This window comes from Hyperolius riggenbachi, chromosome 2 (assembly GCF_040937935.1).
Source record: "Hyperolius riggenbachi isolate aHypRig1 chromosome 2, aHypRig1.pri, whole genome shotgun sequence".
Lineage (NCBI taxonomy): Eukaryota > Metazoa > Chordata > Amphibia > Anura > Hyperoliidae > Hyperolius > Hyperolius riggenbachi.
This window is the reverse complement of record NC_090647.1, coordinates 428579541-428600481: the sequence shown is the minus strand read 5'-3', so window position 1 is coordinate 428600481 and position 20941 is coordinate 428579541.

The window sequence follows — 20941 nt, the reverse complement described above, 5'->3', positions numbered from 1 at the left end:
ATCAAAACATTGTCATTTACAGAGATATTTCTCCCACCCAGCATGGGTATGTGTAAAAATACACCCCTAAACACATTACTACTTCTCCTGAGTATGGCAATACCACATGTGTGGCACTTTTTTGCAGCCTAACTGCGCTAAGGGGCCCAAATGCCAATGAGCACCTTTAGACTTTACAGGGGTGCTTACAATTTAGCACCCCCAAAATGCCAGGACAGTAAACACACCCCACAAATGTCCCCGTTTTGGAAAGTAGTCACTTCAAGGTATTCAGAGAGGGGCATGGTGAGTCCGTGGCAGATTTCATTTTTTTTTTGTCACAAGTTAGCAGAAATGGAAACTTTTTTTTGGTTTGTTTTTTTGTCTCAAAGTGTCATTTTCCGCTAACTTGTAACAAAAAATAAAATCTTCTATGAACTCACCATGCCTCTCAGTGAATACTTTGGGATGTCTTCTTTCCAAAATGGGGTCATTTGGGGGGTATTTATACTATCCTGGAATTTTAGCACCTCATGAAACATGACAGGTGCTCAGAAAAGTCGGAGATACTTCAAAATGGGAAAATTCACTTTTGGCACCATAGTTTGTAAACGCTAACTTTTACCCAAACCAATAAATATACACTGAATAATTTTTTTTTTTTTATCAAAGACATGTAGCACAATAAATTTGGACAAAAATGTATACAGAAATTTTACTTTATTTGACAAATTTTATCACAGAAAGTTAAAAAAAAATCATTTTTTTGACAAAATTCATGTCTTTTTTGATGAATATAATAAAAACTAAAAATCGCAGCAGCAATCAAATAGCACCAAAAGAAATCTGTATTAGTGACAAGAAAAGGAGGGAAAATTCATTTACATAGTAGGTTGTATGACCGAGCAATAAACCGTTAAATCTGCAGTGGTCTGAATGGAAAAAAAGGCTCTGGTCCTTAAAGGACTTACGAGGCCAAAATGTCTAAAAAAGCAAAGTACCTGTAAGCTGTTTAAATGCACGGAGGACGCCGTCCGCGCCCTCCGTGCAGTTCCGCCGGGTCCCCTTCCTGAGATCGCCCCCCGCGCCGACCCCGACCCCCCAGGCCGGGTCGGGCTCTCGTGCCGCTCTCAATATGGCCGCTTCCATTGGCCGCGGCTGCGCAGTCCGCCTGGCCGCGAGTGCGGCTGCGCAGCTCTACGGCCAACCCCTCCGATCCACGCTACAGTGCGTGGTTCGGGGGGTTGGCCGTAGAGCTGCGCAGCCGCACTCGCGGCCAGGCGGACTGCGCAGCCGCGGCCAATGGAAGCGGCCATATTGAGAGCGGCACGAGAGCCCGACCCGGCCTGGGGGGTCGGGGTCGGCGCGGGGGGCGATCTCAGGAAGGGGACCCGGCGGAACTGCACGGAGGGCGTGGACGGCGTCCTCCGTGCATTTAAACAGCTTACAGGTACTTTGCTTTTTTAGACATTTTGGCCTCGTAAGTCCTTTAAGGGGTAGAAAGACTGTGGTCCTCAAGTGGTTAATCACTCTTACTGTAAAGAACCCTTTCCTAAATAAATGGCTAAAACGTTTCTCCTCCATGCACAGATCATGTCCACTAGTCCTTTGTGAAGGCCTAGGAACAAAAAGCTCATCTGCCAAGCTTTTATATTGCCCTCTGATGTATGTATACATGTTAATTACATCCCCTCTAAGGCATCTTTTCTCTAGACTAAATAAACCCAATTTATCTAACCTTTCTTGGTAAGTGAGACCTTCCATCCCACGTATCAATTTTATTTCCCGTCTCTGCACCTGCTCTAAAACTGCAATATCTTTCCTGTAATGTGGTGCAGAGAAATGAATTCCATATTCCAGATGTTGCCTTACTAGAGAGTTAAACAGGGGCAATATTATGCTAGCATAATATAATTTTAATGCATCCCAAAATTTTATTAGCTTTAGCTGCAGCAGCTTGGCATGGAATATGATTATTTAAATTGTTGTCGATGAGTACTCCTAAGTCCTTCTTCAAGTTTGATGTCCCCATCTGTATCCCGTTTATTTTGTATGGCGCTAGACCAAAATGCATGACTTTACATTTTACAACATTGAATTTCAACTGCCATTTATGTGCCCATATAGCCATCCTATCCAGATCCTGTTGCAATATGTCACTATCTTCCTAAGAAATGATGATTTTGTGTCATCTGCAAAAATAGCAACATTTTCTGAAAATATTTTACTTTATTTTCACTAAACTGAATACTTGCTTGAGGTAAGGGGCTAGGATTACATTTTTTATCAGTAATAACCATGTATAAGTCTGTAGCAGACAATTTTTTTCAAAGTCTTGATTATTTATTTCTGAAACTTAAATTGGAAGGTTAAGAATGTTACTTGAACTTGTTCTGAGATTGAATTGCATGAGAAAGTCTTAAACCCTTGACTGTCCACAGGCAGAACACAGCAATGTATACTTGTATGTAAACCTGCCTTCCCAGTGATGCTTATTTAAAGCTAAGATGTCACATAAACCCATGCCCTAGAGGCTTCTGGGAGAGCAGGTGATCTAAGCAGTAACGATGTTGGTATCTCTGATACATTTAATAAAGTAATTTAGGAAATCAGCGTGAGGTAGGATGCCCCCTCCCCCAGTGCTCAGTAACATACAGTGAACTGTTTCCAGGCTCCAGCAGCGTACACTGAACAGGATAGGATCTGTAAAAAAAACTTTCCATGTCAGCCCGAGTCAATGTAGGGGTTAAGTAGTGCAATGGTCTTATCTATTTGGCATAATACCTCATAACCCTTGCAAGATCTATTGTAATTAATGTATCTGGATGACATTTATATTTGCAAAAATATCTCTCTACCTCCTTCTGATTGCATGTTCTAACATTGTCAATCCACAGGGATAAAGGCTGAAAAATGCTTACAGTGGTTTGCAAAAGTATTCGGTCCCCTTGAAGTTTTCCACATTTTGTCATATTACTGCCACAAACATGAATCAATTTTATTGGAATTCCATGTGAAAGACCAATACAAAGTGGTGTACATGTGAGAAGTGGAACGAAAATCATACATGATTCCAAACATGTTTTACAAATAAATAACTGCTAAGTGGGGTGTAGGTAATTATTCAGCCCCCTTTGGTCTGAGTGAAGTCAGTTGCCCATAGACATTGCCTGATGAGTGCTAATGACTAAATAGAGTGCACCTGTGTGTGATCTAATGTCAGTACAAATACAACTGCTCTGTGGCGGCCTCAGAGGTTGTATAAGAGAATATTGGGAGCAACAACACCATGAAGTCCAAAGAACAGACCAGAAAGGTCAGGGATAAAGTTATTGAGACATTTAAAGCAGGCTTAAGCTACAAAAATATTTCCAAAGCCTTGAACATCCCACGGAGCACTGTTCAAGCGATCTTTCAGAAATGGAAGAATTATGGCACAACTGTAAACCTACCAAGACAAGGCCGTCCACCTAAACTCACAGGCTGAACAAGGAGAGCGCTGATCAGAAATGCAGTCAAGAGACCCATGGTGACTTTGGACGAGCTGCAGAGATCTACAGCTAAGGTGGGGTAATCTGTTCATAGGACCGCTATTAGTCATGCACTGCACAAAGTTGCACAAAGTTGGCCTTTATGGAAGAGTGGCAAGAAGAAAGCCATTGCTAACAGAAAAGCATAAGAAGTCCCGTTTGCAGTTTGCCACAAGCCATGTGGGGGACACAGCAAACATGTGGAAAAAAGTGCTCTGGTCAGATGAGACCAAAATGGAAACTTTTGTCCAAAATGCAAAACGCTATGTGTGGTGGAAAACTAACACTGCACATCACTCTAAACACACCATCCCCACTGTCAAATTTGGTGGTGGTAGCATCATGCTCTGGGGTTGCTTCTCTTCAGCAGGGACAGGGAAGCTGGTCAGAGTTGATGGAAAGATGGATGGAGCCAAATACAGGGAAATCTTGGAAGAAAATCTCTTGGAGTCTGCAAAAGACTTGAGACTGGGGCGGATGTTCACTTTCCAGCAGGACAACATCCCTAAACATAAACCCAGGGCAACAATGGAATGGTTTAAAACAAAACATATCTACGTGTTAGAATGGCCCAGTCAATGTCCAGATCGAAATCCAATCGAGAATCTGTGGCAAGATCTGAAAACCGCTGTTCACAAAAGCTGCCCATCTAATCTGACTGACGTGGAGCTGTTTTGCAAAGAAGAATGAGCAAGGATTTCAGTCTCTAGATGTGCAAAGCTGGTAGAGAGATACCCTAAAAGACTGGAAGCTGTAATTGCAGCAAAAGGTGGTTCTACAAAGTATTGACTCAGGGGGCCGAATAATTACGCACACCCCACTTTGCAGTTATTTATTTGTAAAAAATGTTTGGAATCATGTATGATTTTCATTCCACTTCTCACGTGTACACCACTTTGTATTGGTGTTTGTATGGGGAATTCCAATAAAATTGATTCATGTTTGTGGCAGTAATATGACAAAATGTGGAAAACTTCAAGGGAGCCGAATACTTTTGCAAACCACTGTACTAGCTGAAAGTTTACTGTTTTTCATTTAAATTAGACAATAAATGGTATTATCCTGATCCAAAACTTCCTGTCTGTAAAATACTTAATGCATACCTACTTAGATAAGGAATTACACACATGGTGTTTCTCTCCCTCCTGCCTCTCCCCCCACCCCTCGCTTGTAGAGTCACCAGACACAGGCTGGAGGCTTGAATGATTTGTCTGTAATCTGTCCACACAAGAATAGCTTGCTATTACATAAAAATTAAAGCATGCCAGCCAACTAGCCACGTACATCTGTAGGTAACTTTTCTTCCATAATAGCACCATCATTTGGACAATCTGCTCTTCTCAAAAGCCTCTAAGTTCTGTTTGTGATGTTTACATTTGGTTCCTATCATTACTGAACTAGGTAGCTTTAATTTTATCACTTGAGTTAGGAAAAAAATATCTAATGCTCGCCACACAAACATAGATTTTGATCACCCAAATGTCCCCCCCCAGGCAGCCATCGTGCAGCCCCCCCCCCCCCAAAAAAAAGAATTTGAAACTGGAGCTGTCACTTGTTATACAGATCCTATCTAAGTCACATGATGATGATTCATGAAGAAAATATGCAAGTGCATATTTCATAATCTCAAACAGTGCACAATTATGCCCTCTAGAGAGGTGAAGGAGTAGCAGTGACAGCAGGTACAATGATGTACATAGTGTGGCACTTTTTTTCAGGGTACTTGACATTTTGCTGATTCTTGCACTTGCATGTTTTATAATTAATATTATTGTGTTTTACTATTTGTGAGACATTACCTAAATAAAATTATTACTAATGATTACAATTAGGAAAAGTTTCTATCAAAAAATAGTGTCTGACACTGATTAGACGAAACTAGTGCAAAAACAAAACAAAAACAAGGTCAGTAAAAGATGAGGAGGGAAACATGTCAGTGGTCTCCACCAGTTAAACCATTCCAGTTTTATTGGCTGTTTCATTGTTACCCCTCTAGTACACGTGTGGTTAATTTCATTAACACTAAATTAGCTGAAACGGATTAGCAAGCCCACTGATTATCCTCGAAGTTTCATTGACTCTCCATACCCTGATTAAAAAGTGTTCTTTTAATTGTTTTATTTAGTAGTTTATATGGTTCTTCCCGGGACCTTGGAAATATTGCTTCCCTTTATGTGAACTTCTAAAGAAGCATGAAAAATTACATAAATGAAAAGCAGTCCATTCTGGAAAGCCCCCTCCGCCAGCCAGGTTACTGTTACCAAGCTTTCAAATAGAAAAAAAAACTTGATTTCTTGGCAGTTCCAGAACATTCTAATTACCTGCGCAGAGAAATGGGAATAGTACTTTTCCTACATACATTCTATTCTCTTTTAGGGGACTCTGTGAATCATACATTGACCATCTCTAGTATTTACCAGTCATAGAACTGGGATACTTCAGTGGCAAGAAAAAAAGTAAACCAATGCTTATGCATATCTATTAGTACAACAGACAACTTTAAAGAAAATTTGAGTTACAAACTGGAAACAAAAGAGATCATTTAAAAATTGTACACATTACAATTCTCCTGCCTATTAGTATGTTGCAGTGTTTTTGGCTACGTGGAATTACAAATGTTAAGTCCCATATTTTAATTTGTAATTAATGGTGCATAACGGGTTTTAACTTTCAGGCATGTTGCAATTAAGTTAAGGATTAAAAATGTGCATGACTGAGTTTAGGATTAGGTTAAAAGAACTGCAGTTAATGGGGAATTAACTGTACACTCATAAAATATTATCCTTTTAAGCGGCAATTATTAACCGTGTGCCGCAGTTTTGTTTCATGCAGAGACGGGAATTCTTTTAGAATTAAAGTGTTATTATTTCAAAGCTATTCGCATTGAAAAACATACCTGAAATCAATTTGAAGGCTTCGCTCATTAAACTGTTAGGACTAGTTATATATTTCATGAAGCCATGATACTCCTTTAAAAGTGAAATTCAAGCAGCTGTGTAGCAAAAGAGACTAGGCAAGCTGTTAAATCAAATTTGTGGTTGGTCTCATTATTTAGTCTACAAACAAAACCATCATTCACATGTTAGTAATCAAATAACAAAAGGAAAAAAAAAGACTTGCCCTGCAACATCAGCACTGGTAAACTGAAACCAAAACTGGAATGTTTAGTGTATGTAGTAAGGCAATTTTATTTATTATGTTAAGCGCAAAAGAAATTAAAAATTACATTAACTTAATTAGGTGCATGTGACATGTAAATAATTGTAGAATGTTTTATGGCTGTAGAATCTTTAACATCTTCAAAATAATGAGAATCCCAGAAGATCTTTCATACTAGTGCAGGGGTCTCAAACTCAATTTACCTGGGGGCCCGCAGAAGGCAAAGTCAGGATGAGGCTGGGCCGCATAAGGAATTTCACAATCGCGGCGCATGGCCGCCTCTGCCCGCCCCTCTCACTCTTCCTTCACAGAGAGGGGCAGGGAGAGGCAGCGATTGACGTCAGGAGGGGCAGAGCTGAAGCTGAAAGCTCTGCCCCTTCCAGGAAATCCTGGCGGATTGCCCCCTGGGCGATTTGGGGGCTCTGCAGCCCTCGTTTAGCGGCGGGGATGCGGCGGATTACTTGGGAGCACTGAAGCAAACTATAAGGAAGCTTTTGCCGGCGAGGGCCACAAAATATTGTATCAAGGGCCGCAAATGGCCCGCGGGCCGCGAGTTTGAGACCCCTGTACTAGTGTGATCACCCTATATTGCCTGATCACAATCAGCCTGCATGCTGCAGAAAAAGTAAAAATGTAAATGTAAAATCATAAACAAACTGCAATGTATTTATCATTATAGCTTGCAATTTGCAAAACAGCCCTAAATCTTCTGGAGGTGAAGGGTGGGAGAGGGGGAGCAAGACACTTTATCTAAACACTTTATGACACTTTAATTTCTAATGGTTTAATGTCTTATTGAAATCTGAATTTAGCCAGAAGATCAGTCCAGATGAAAATAAAATGGAAAGCTGCATTGGCATTAAAGAATCAAACAAAATTATGTTGATTTGATTTGGTTAAAGGACCACTATACAAAAAAAAAGCAGGCAGTTAAAATCTGACAGAACCGACAGGTTTTGGGCCAGTCCATCTCCTCATGGGGGATTCTCATGGTTTTCTTTGTTTTCAACAGCATTTCCTGAACAGCAGTTTAACTGCCAAAATAGTAAGATACCAGCCAGCCTCCCTAATCACTTGCACACTATTTTGTCAGTTATGGTGCCCATACATGGTACATTTTTTTTCATCAAATCTTACCATTTCTATATATTATATGGGTAAATTAAGTGTATATACTCAAAGGATAATTTAGGCAGTTCCTTTATATTACATAAAAATGGTAAGATTGGATGAAAAGTCATGAAATGCTGTTGAAACCAAAGAAAACCCTGAGAATTTCCCATGAGGAGACGGACTGTCCTAAAACCTGTCGGTTCTGTCAGATTTTAACTGCCTGCTTTTTTTTTTGCAATAGTGGTCCTTTAAGTGGTGCCATAGGTTTATTACTGTATCACAAAAAATGGCTGTGATAACTAGGGGTAGGTATTCATCAGTGTAACCAGGGTAACACAGAAAAGGGACACTTAGAAAAAGGGATTGTCTCTTTCAGACTTAACCGGATTCAGCATTAGTCACAGGCATTGGAATAGTTGGCAGAACCACTTATGTAACCCCAGAAATCAAGATTTCATTTCAATACATTTTGTAACTATTAACACCAGGCTTGCAGGACTAGTTTGGGTAAACTTGACTGCACACATTTCAGAAGCTCTATCCATTACCAAAGGGAGAACAGCAGCTCATTCAAGATGACCATAAACTAATTTATCTGCATGAAACTACAATTACAACATGTCAGGCACATTGATTGGCAGAGTGAGCAGAAGCAAGTCTGGAGCTTAAGAATTTAAGGCCTCATCTAAAAAAGTCAAACATTATTTTAGTCAAGAAGTGGAAGAGGCAAACAAAAGTCCTGGCACAATACATTGCTGGTGTTATTTATTGAAGGTACATTACTTCATCTTGAACAGCAAACAATAGAACTGCATACAGTGCTGTAGTGGACTTAAGGAAATTGTCCGGTAGTTGAAGTTGTAGGACAGCATGTATGCAGAGTAATGCACATAGCATTTACCATTAATGATGTGCATTGCATTTATCATTTTAAACAACAATCTAGTCAACATATTTATACAAAGTTTTTTGCAGAAAGGTTTAGTCAGACTAGTGAGTATAGCAACCATTTAAAAAAAATATTTTGTTAACTTACTATGGATACCTTGGCAGAGGTTGTAAGTGCCAGTGTAGTGGGCATAAAGTAGAGGCTGTAAAACGTTCTTGTGAAAAAAAAAAAAACAGTCCAAGGATGAAGACTTTGTGAGAGGTTTTGTAGACAATGTAGATAAAGTGTTGCTGCATAAAACAGACTTTTATTGGTGGCGTATTGGCAGGATAGCACCATTCACAGACTCTGACATTTTCAAAAATAAATTTTCATGAAATTGCCTTCAGTAACAAATGTAGACTATAAGATTAAAAACACAACTTGACAAGAACATGTTTGGAAATTTGGGGAACGAAGTAAAAGAAAAGTGTTTTACCAAGGATTTTGTAGTGAGATGTATTTTTAAAATTTTGCAAACAAGAACAGGTTTACGAGATGATCTATCAGCAGACTGTTTAACACAATTAAAGGGACACACATTAAAGGGGCTTGGGAATTTGAATTAAAATTAAGTCTGTAGAGTAGCTGAATGACACACATTAAAAGCTAGTCTTTCAAATCACTTATCCCATAAAATGAATTATGATAAAGGTTTGCCCAGAGGTCATATAAGCACATGCAGGTCTATCAGAAGTATTTACACCAGAGATGTTTGGCCAGATCTGCTATGATTTCTCTTTTCCAGTTGTGTTCATACCCTTTCCCCGTAGTAGTAAAAGTCCAGTCAGGGTAGAGTATACAATTATAATATTCTTAAGGAGTCAAAGGAATACAATAGGTCGGAACCACTGGAGATGGGCAGAATATCGAATCCAAATCTCCGCAAAATTGTGCAATTCTGGCGAATTTGCGAATCTCAATGCCAAAAGTCCCACCAAAAATGACGGAGTTGACACAGAGTAGTGTTTTAATTGCTAAAGGGCAGAAATCACATTACATTCCTAAATTGGTGGAATCAAGTGTTTTAAAACATCCAGCATGTGTACATGTCAATCAGGTAGTGTAAGGGCTATGCCCATTTCACACTGGCAGATGAAATGCCGCGTTTAACACACCGCAGTCTGCAAACAACCGCAAAGACCTTTAGTGATTACGTCAGGTGAGCATATCTTTGTTTTTACTAGTTGACACCTCTCCAGGACATAAATGTTAGTCCTCTTGGCGGCAATGTTTGTATAATGGTGTGCAGTCGCCGCCGTGCTGTTGCACACAATCGTGGAAGTGTAGGCAATCACATTTTTCCAGCCTCTATGGTCAGTATGAGGTAGTTCAATGACAGTTAAGTTACCAAAAACACTGATTCTGCACTGAGGCTTTATACAGGGGGCAGTAGTGAATACTAGATGCCAGTAGTGGTGGTGAAGGATTATTGGGTTCGGGTCAGTGTACTACTGGGACCAGCAGAGCAGACCTGTCTCCAACAGCACTGAGGTCTTATATAGGTGCCAGTAGTAAATACTAGATGCCAGTAGTGGTGGTGAAGGATTACTGGGATAGGGTTGGTGCACTATTAGGACCAGAAGAGAAGACCTGTCTCCTACAGCACTGACGTTTTACACAGTGGATACTAGATGCCAGTAGTGGTGTGAATGTGGGTTATGGTTGGTGCACTACTAGGACCAGCAGACCTGTCTCCTACACCCAGAGTTCCCCAACCCTGTCCTCAAGGACCACCAACAGTGCATGTTTTGCAGAAAACCACAAACATGCACAGGTGGGGTAATTAGTGTCTCAGCAGAGCTGATTATCTAGTGGAGTTATCTCTGTGGATTTCCACAAAACATGCAGTGTTGGTGGGCCTTGAGGACAGGGTTGGGGAACATTGTCCTACAGCACTGAGGTTTTACACAGGGGACAGTGTATACTAGATTCCAGTAGTGGTGTGAAAGTGGGTTATCGTCGGTGCACTACTAGGACCAGCAGACCTGTCTCCAACAGCTAACTTGTGCACTGGGCACAGAAAAACAATACAATAGCAAGAAAAACAATGTATCAGCCCTAAGAAGGGCTTAGCTGTTAAGGACAATGTGGTAGCAGCAAGAATCTGCACTGAGGACACAGAACAGAGACCTAGCTAACACTTTCCCTATGTGCAGCAGCTCTCTCCCTGCTCTCACTAACCCCGCAGCCACAGAATGACTCTAAGATGGCTGGCATCCTGGCATTTTTATAGGGGGGTGAGGGGTCCAGGAGGGGGTGCTAGCTGATTGGTTGCCATGTGTCTGCTGACTGTGAGGTAAGGGGTCAAAGTTTAGCTCAATGATAATGTAAAGGGGCGGATGGAAACCACCATGTATTCGCCTGAGGAGGCAAATGCGAATATGCGATGTTCAGGGCGAAAAATGTGCCTGGCGAATACTTCAGCCCATCTCTAGGAACCACAAGAAAACCATAGTAGCTAATTTGCCATGCATATAAACATGAAGGGAAAATGTCTGCTCTGATTAATGAAAGGTGTAGATACATGTGGTGTTGAAAGGAAGATCAGTTAGCTGGCACTACATTGCAAGATTTGTGTATATGTATAAAGTGCTTAACGTTTGTGCTGACTCATGTTAGACAACACCAAACACATTGTGTTGCTGCACATATAAGGGATGTCGAGTCAGTTGTGGGTGTAGGGCACAGGCCACCACCCACCCAAATCATTTTACTCAACATCCCTGATATGTGCAGAAACACAATGGCCTCAATTCACTAAGCTTATCTCCTGTCTTTAATAACTCTTCTAGAGTTGTTACCATGGTGATAAGGCATGTAGTATTCAGGAAACCTTTTACCTCAGGCAAACCTAAAGTTAACTCTTCTGTCTTTAAGTTAACTCTTTAATCCTTAAAATAACTCCAGAGTTAAAGACAGGCTGTTCATTAACTGCGTGTGAAAATAACTACAGAGGAGGTAACTTAACTACAGAGGAGGTAAATGAACTACAGAGGAGGTAAATGAACTACAGAGGAGGTAAATTAACTACAGAGGAGGTAAATTAACTAATGAAGAGATAAAATAACTCTCTCACTGTGTGGAGGTAAGTTTTCTCTTGCCTTATTATCTCCAGCATGATCTTAGTGAATTGAGGCCAATGTCTTTGATGTTGTCTAACATGCATTAGCACAAACTTTAAGCACTTTATGCATACACACAAATGAATTTTGCAAAGCAGTGCAACTGATCCTTCTTTCAACTCCATTCTATAATATTCCAAAGGAGTGTTAAACATAGAAATACAGTGCCATTTATTTCAGCACCTGAAATCCTTGAATGCCCTAGTGTTTCCATCTCATTCACCAGTTACTTTGTTTTGCTATGATTTAATAAAAATGAGCAAAATAATTTCATCCCCGGGGCTCAGTTTCTCTTTCCTAACAGTGTAGCGTTTGCAGTGTTTGAAAATATCACAATCAGAAAAAGCGCCACACATTCAGTTCAAACCAAAATCTCATAAATGGGATCCACAGAGTCTCTTAAAATTCCTAACTGTATCCAATTCTCAGAATACTCCTCTTCTAACTCTCAGAGCAAAGACAGGATAGCCACCACATCCATAGTGTGACACTCACCACCTTTTAAGACCCCCAATTAGATCTAGTACCACCTTGGGACCATTAACAGGGTCATTCCCCACCTCCCTGGCTATTTGCAGATATTCTCATCCGATAGTGGATTCCTTATGTCATCTCACAATGTTCCATATTCCTCTTATGCAGTTTATACCTCAAATAAAAAAGTCTTTCATAGTATAAAATCCAATTATATTTACAGTTGTGTTCAAAATTATTCAACCCCCAATGCTGTAAAGAGTTTTAGGGAATTTAGTGTACATTTGTAATTGTGTTCAGAATGAAATCTTACAAGGACTTCAAATGCAACTAAAATGACATCAATTGTTTTTGTAATACAGTATTAAATGGCTTTTTTTGTGATTTCTTCATTGACACAATTATTCAACCCCTTAAAGACTACCACTCTTAAGAACAGAGGTTCATTTAAGTGTATTGAAAACACTTGTGGATGTTAACAAGCAGCAATCAAGCATAATAAGCATCAATTAGGCAGATTTAAAATGACTGTGATACTCAGCTCCTTCTAGACATTTACTGGTGTGCTTACAAACATGGTGAAATCATGAGAATGGTCCAGGAAGACAAGAGAAGGGGCGATTTCTCTTCACAGGAAGGGCAATGGCTATAAGAAGATTGCAAAGATGTTAAACATACCAAGAGACACCATAGGAAGCATCATTCACAAATTCAAGGCAAAGGTCGCTGTCGAAACACTACCTGGTCGTGGCAGAAAGAAGATGCTGACTTCGACTGCTGTGCGCTATCTGAAGCGCAAAGTGGAGAAAAGTCCCGAATCATGCTTTGGGGCTTTTTTGCTTCTGCAGGTACAGGAAGCTTCAGCGTGTGCAAGGTAACATGAATTCTCTTCTGTACCAGAAGATATTGGATTAAAATGTGATGCCATCCGTTACAAACCTGAGGTTTGGGAGACGTTGGACCTTTCAACAGGACAATGTTTCCAAGCATACCTCCAAGTCCACTAGAGCATGGTTGCAGATTAAAGGCTGGAACATTTTGGAGTGGCCATCGCAGTCACCAGACTTAAATCCGATTGAGAACCTCTGGTGGGACTTAAAGAAAGCAGTTGCAGCGTGCAAGCCTAAGAATGTGACTGAACTGGAGGCTTTTGCCCATGATGAATGGGCTAAAATACCCATAGATCACTGCAAGACACTTGTGTCAAGCTATGCTTCACGTTTAAAAGCTGTTATAACTTCAAATGGATGTTGTACTAAGCACTAAGAATGAATGTCACTTGGAGGTTGAATAAAACTGATAATGATGTGAGCACTGAAAAGACATTTGTGGTTATTTCATTATAAATGTTATGTTATATTTGTCTGACTTACAAGTGCCTCTTTGATTTAATTGTAAACAAGATGACTGAAATGATCAAAATCAATGTCAAACTGGCCAAAACACTCAATTTCTGTGGGGGTTGAATAATTTTGAACACAACTGTAATATTATAAAATCCAATTACATTCATATTTCTCGTGATTATAGAAGGGCACAGAAAAATGTGTTATGTTGGCTGTCCCCCATTTGTGGGCCCCTGGTGGGCCCTCCTGGTAGTGGTGGTATCCCTCATCCCCTTGCCTAGTGATTCTGCTGCCATGGGTACAGCCTCGCTCCACTCACGGTAACACACCAGGCCAATCACCACTCACCGCATGTGTTGCTTTTGTGTGATTTTAACAATACAGATTCTCTTTAAGTCTTGTATGATATTTTTCTTTCTGGAAAGCCTACATCCCCTTTAAAGTTGTGAGTAGGAGATTAATACATTATCACCACAAAATGTTAAAAAAACTTCTCGGACCATCGTGAACAGTAGTGATATCTACATACACACATACACCTGCTAGTTGTGGGACAAAAAACACAACTTCTGTCTGCCTTCTCCTGTGTTTCAAGGTGTCCTTCAGGAGAGACAACCCAGCCAGAGCAGCAATAAAAGTGATGGTAGCAACTGCAGAGAAATTACCAATCTATATTCTCTAACCTCATTCTCAACAAAAAGTGCAGTCATAGTGATACAGGTTCAAAACAGATCCTCATTAGCTGTCAATGAATATGCAGCTGAGTAACTAAAACTGCATTACCACTGCAGCCTGACTGGCAATCTGCATCAATATCAACTTTATAGCCCAAAAAAAAGCAAAGATTCTCGATTAACTTTCTTCATAATGCTATTCACATGTGACTATCAACTGTATGCCAGCTCTGGCTAAAAACTGATTATATACAAGCTTTAAAATGAGTGTGTTTGTAACAGTATTATTACTAAACTTTAATTATAAATGCTAACATATTACACAGCACTGTACAACAAGATAGGGGAGACATTTCAACATTAACCCATTAGCAGCTTCAAAGGAATTATTATCTCGTTTGAGATGAGTGCAGTGCTTTTGACCTCAGCCGGCAGAACTCGTTGTGCTGTAAATTCTTGGAATGCTTTGATGTCTCTGTGCTAGCAGAGGATATAGAAATTGAAAGCAGAAGTCCTCTGTTATTGTCTCACACTGCTGCCCCCTAGTGACAAGAGGCCATAAAAACACACTACAACATTGCTAATTAATAGCAAGGCAATGAAAGAAAAAAGGAAAAAGTGTGCTGAAATAAATTGGCGTGGAGCACTTGCAATCCTCTAAATAAATTAGCTTCTAAAGGGTTAAACAATGTAATACGGGCATTACAGCGTTAAACAACAGTATACAACAGTGATCAGGGCCAGATTTAGGGCAAGGCCACCTAGGCCATGGCCTAGGGCACCATAGGAGCAAGGGCACCAAAGCAGCAGGCTAAACTGGTGCAAGCTTGCAAATGCTGCAATGCAGGGAGATCAGGCGAGCGCCTGACCGCAGTACTCTGCTGCTAGCGGCCTGTGCAGCAGCCGCCTTGCTCTCTGTGCACGTTTGCATTGTGGCCGGCGGCTATGGACTTGGACAGCATTGCAGACGAAAAGTAAAAAGAAAGCTTCTGCACTGGAGACGGGTGGAGAAATTAGTGACACTGATGTCTGCTGAAGGCAAGCTGGCTACCTATACTGAAGAGGGGTAGGAAAAGGAGGGATTAATGGAGTCATCTGGCTGCCTATACTCGAGGGAAGGGGGACAGTGGCCTTGGGCGATAAAGAGTACAAATCCGGCCCTGACAGTGATGTAGCAATAAACAATAGTGCGCCAATTGCAATGTAGGCATAATTATAGCAGACGAGTCACTCAGTCTATTTAGTAGAAGATTATGTTTTATTCTAGGAAAATTAATCATTATAAAGTACATTTACATACAATCTATATCCTTTCAATAGTCTTAAGAACCATTCAAAACTGTTGAACTTCTAAATGAGGCAGTTACAAGGACAATATGTTTGGGATTATGGTTGCTTGGCAAATAAAGCATGTAATGAGTGGAACTAGTAACTCTAAAAGTATATTATCCAGTCTACTTTAATGCATTAAAAAGCCTAACAAAACCATGTGTCATGTTTTAACTGCCTGATACAGGAAACGAAAGATCCAAATGGCAAAGCAACAGCTACATGCTGATTGGAGGGATTATGCAGGCTGGCGGTTGGCCGCTGCCTCTATCCCACTTCATTGAGCATTTGCTATGACTCATTCCCTCATGAACATTTTGTCACTATTCAAATCTCCTTCTCTTTTAACCACTTCACAACTGAGGGGTTTTACCCCTTCAGCATCCAAGCAATTTTCTCCTTTCAGCGCTCCTTACATTCATTTGCCAATAACTTTATCTCTACTTATCAGAATGAAATGTGTTAAATGTGTTTTTTATCACTAATTAGGCTTACTTTGGGTGGTACATAATGCCAATAATTATTCTATTCTAAATTTTTTTTAATAGAAAAATAAGAAAAAAATTGGAAAAAAATCCGTATTTTTCAGTTTTCGGCCATTATAATTTTTAAATAATGCATGCTACCATAATTAAAATCCATGTAATTTATTTGCCCATTTGTATCGGTTATTACACCATTTAAATGATGGCCCTATCACAATGACTGGCGCCAATATTTTATTAGATAATAAAGATGCATTTTTTTCAGTTTTGCATCCATCACTAATAAAAAGCCCATAATTTATAAAGTAACAGTATTATACCCTCTTGACATACATATTAAAAAAGTTCAGTCCTTAAGAAAACTATTTATGTATTTTTTATATTTGTAAATTTTTTATTTTATTTTTTTACAAAAAAAAATAAATGTTGGTAACTATTGGGGAGTGTGGGAGGTAAGGGGTTAATTTAAAATGTAAAAACAGGTCTTTGCATTTAAAAAAAATGCTTTTTGATGTAGTTTTACTATTTGGCCACAAGATGGCCTCAGTCTTTTTTTTTATGCGTCCTGTAAGCGAAATATGTATGCTTACAGGAAGTGTACTGAGGATGGGAAACTTTTATTTATTAGAATGATCGTGCAGCTTCTCATAAAAGGCGCCGATCATTGCTACGGGGACTTAGATCAATGATTAGGAATTGCTTTCCCATTCATTGATCTCCAGGGGGGCAGATGGCAACATGAACGAGCGCACAAATAAGCGGGAGCGTGCACAGCAGTGGTAGCAGCGGGAATACGTATATTTACTCCCCTGGGCGGTTAAGTGAAGTCTGCAGGGGAGTAGATATACTGTACTGAAGCTGTGAAGTGGTTAAAGACTTGGCAAATGTAAGATGGAAGATAATGAAACACAATCAAATTCCCATTTTGGTACGAATAAAGGGCTTTCTTGTGTAAAATAATTAAACTAGCAGAATAAATTCACAACTACAGAGGAGGATAACAGCAGAACAAGGGCAAAGTGTGTACTATAAAACACAGTAAGATAACTCTGTTTTATTTCTGAACCTAAAACAGATATTTATACAGACAGATTGCTGTAAGAAAAAGTATTGGCAGTGCCTGTGAAGAACATTGACTAGGACAAGTACTGCATATTGTTAAAAAAGATCATTTTAAGACAACTAAAACTATGTATAGTCAGGCTGGACAAGGAACAAGCTGACAGTTATTTCTTATCTACCTGCCACACAACACTTATAGAAACATGCAGACAAGAAGAGAGGCGCGCAGTCATCTGAAAAAATAAAAAATGAAAACATGAAAGACTAAATATAAACATGAAAGACTGCTGTGCCCCTGAGCTCACAATGCAGGGAGCATCTATACGCGTGCATGAAAAAAGGGTGCAGTGAAATAAGGGCCTGGCTGGATAACGAAATGGCGACGGGGATAAAAAAAATCTGATAACGATAAACACCATTGTCAAACTTGGTTAACGATAAATTCCATTGCAAAAACACACGGGAATGAATAACGAAAATATATTAATGTTAAAAATTGTTACGTAGTTAAACAATACAGCTTAACCCAACCCTACCCTCACACATAACCCTCCCCTGGTGGTGCCTAAAACTAACCAATCCCCTGGTGCCGCCTAACTCTAACCACCACCCGGTGGAGCCTAACCCTAACCAACACCCCCTACCCCCCGGTGTTGCATAAAACTGGGTGGCCCCTGTAACTGTAAATGGGAGAACAGAGAGCCATAGTAAGCAGGAACTTTATTAGGGGGACACTATAATGGGAGAGCACTAGGATGAGTAAAACTGCTAAGTAGGTTGCGACAATGAGAGAGGAGAACACTATTATGGGGAAGTATAAATGGAGAACACAGTGGAAGATGGAGTTCTAAAATGGAGGCACAGTAATGAGGAGCATTATAATGTGTAGAAACACTATATGGGTTTCAGGGTCTCACAGCAACTAATGAAGCACTGCATGAGGCCTTAAAGGACATCCGAGGTGAAAATAAACTGATGAGAAAAACAATTGTATCTATCCTCCTTCTCCTAAAAGTGACCATTTTTAGATGTCCCAGAGTTTTACTTTATTTTTAAATCTAGTTTTTAAGCTTTTACGATTTCATTGTCTCTGCTTAATGACACCTTCATTGAAGTATGCTAGAGCTAACATCTATGAATTATTGACCCTTTTTATCTCTTTTCTACCCCACGAAGCCATTTGCTGACAGGAAACTATTTTATGGTTGTAATTACTTATCAGTGAGGATTATGCTATAGTCTGACCCAGTCCGACCCGGTCCCGATCCAGATAGAAACTGTCACTTGCATACCTGATGCTTGTTTAACTCTTTCAGGCAGAGAAAGAAAAAAAGGAACACAGCCTAGTTATTTGTGTGCTTGGCACTATACATACAGTGATGTGAAAAACTATTTGCCCCCTTCCTGTTTTCTTATTCTTTTGCATGTTTGTCACACTTAAATGTTTCTGCTCATCAAAAAACGTTAACTATTAGTCAACGATAACATCATTGAACACAAAATGCAGTTTTAAGTGAGAAAAATACTCAAAACCTACATGGCCCTGTGTGAAAAAGAAACTGTCCTTTAAGGTTGCAAGTTGGGCACCCAGACTATAGGCATCTCCTAGGAGGCAGGGTTACGATTTGTTGGATTTTTAAGGTGTGAAAAATGCTCAAATTTTATAAAAGTTACACATTTGTTTGGGCTTCCAGTAACTGAGATAGTGAGGCATATTATATGATAGATTCCAGTCTATTATATATAGTGTTTTGGGGAAAACGGACCAGTTCAGTGTTTGCAATGAATCCCGTTGAAGAGAAGTTTGGTGGTCATGTGCAGAGCCAGAGCAGGCTTGACCAGAGAGACCAAGTGAGAGGGAACGCCTTTATTATATTGGACAGGAGCCAAGGTAGAGTGATAGCTTTGTTCTATGTTAGAGTAATTTTCCAGAACCCAAAATCAAAAGATGCCATGAGATTGGCTTGACGTTTTTATCAAGACCTTGATTATGAGAGCAAGAGACTCCTCAAGTGAAGTCAGAACTGCTGCAATAATTCTGAAGATCATCTTAGCTCAATACCATAGTACCGAGGCAAAAGTAGATTGATGATCATGCCCAATGGAAACATATTAAAAAAGACTGGAAACATCCAGTGAGAGTTATCACATAAAACTTTCTCTGATAGGGATTGCACCTTATGATTTGGATAATGATCTAGTAATACATTCACACAGTAGGAAGAAAAAGAACATTTAATATTTCTTGGCCAGGTTATAGAGTTGAAACCTCATCTACAAGGTTTGGAGATGTGTTTATTTTCCCACTGGCAGGATTTTCCCAAGCAAAAAGTTGGATTTAGAACTCTAGATTACAAAGCAAACTATATTGTATACAATGTGCACTTATTAAAAAAAAAGAAAAAAATATTGATGACACCAGTAACTTACCTTTCTTGCATTTCTTGTGTGTTGATGTATGTTCACTAGCTTCCCATTTTGGAATGAGTATAACGTGAACTTGTATTATTGGGACTACTACTCTAGTGTATGATTTGGCATTGTGCATCTTATTGCTCCTCATTACCTGCATTGCGCGGTCTGCCAGTTCCTACTATCATTATATGTAACCTATTCATTGCATAGCGCTGCATAACATGTTGGCACGATATAAATTCAATTAATAATTATATAAGTCTCCGAGTGTCTTCATTTTTAGCCCCATTATGTCCTTTTGCACATTTTCTCAAGTAATAAAAATAAAGAAAATGCATCTATGTGACCTAGAGAACCAGTTGCATAACTGAAAATCATGCCCTTTCTCTGAATCCTTTCGGTGACCTCCAAAGCCTGAAGGGCCACCTGCCAGGGGTTAGAGTGGCAAAGCAAAACCTAATCTGGAGGATTAACCCCTGTATCACAGCAAGGCAGGTTAAAGGAACACTATCAATACCCAACTCTAAAATGACAATGTACAAATAATGTTTAAGTAGCTATGTAAACATTTTCCTACTTTTCATCTTAAATATCAGAGGCAAAAGCTGTAATTCATTATGTGTAGATTTTAGCTAAGTTTGGAATGTCTCATTTGCAGAGGTATGAATCGCTGCAGTCTGACATGCTAACAGTGTAATATTGAAGCAGAGTTATATGAAAACAGGTATCAGGTTTCACAAACACAATTACAAATGTTCGTATTGCACAGAAGATACATTTTCTCTGTGCTCTGTGAGAGAAAGCTCTGCCTTTCTCTGACTGAGCTCTCTGCACACACAGTTAACAGATGCAATGTCAGGGAATTCCCCCCTCCCCTCATGGCTCACTCTGGCGTCAGATTACAGCAGCCTGCCATCAGAAAAGTGTGAAATGAATTAAAAAACAGTAAACAAAGAGATTAGGATTCAGATGTATACACTAGTACTTAGCAGCACTTCCCAAACATTTCCTATCTCAATTGAAAAAAAACATGTTAATCTGTAGTGTTCCTTTACGTAGTTGGAACACCCCCAGCTTTGCCCCCACCCCTGCCATAGCAGGGGCTGCTCACCTATAGTTACATTGCTGCACATTTACTTGACACTAAGTCGGTTTTGCTCAGCACGTGTAAATTGTCCAACTAGTACAATTGAAATCACATTGCATGACACAATGTAAGGAGCTGGTTTTTGTGCAAAATCCAACCAGAGGAGGATATCTAAACTTAGATGCTACCTATTAGTGCTGCATCACACACATGGTATGACATGACTTTGTACTGC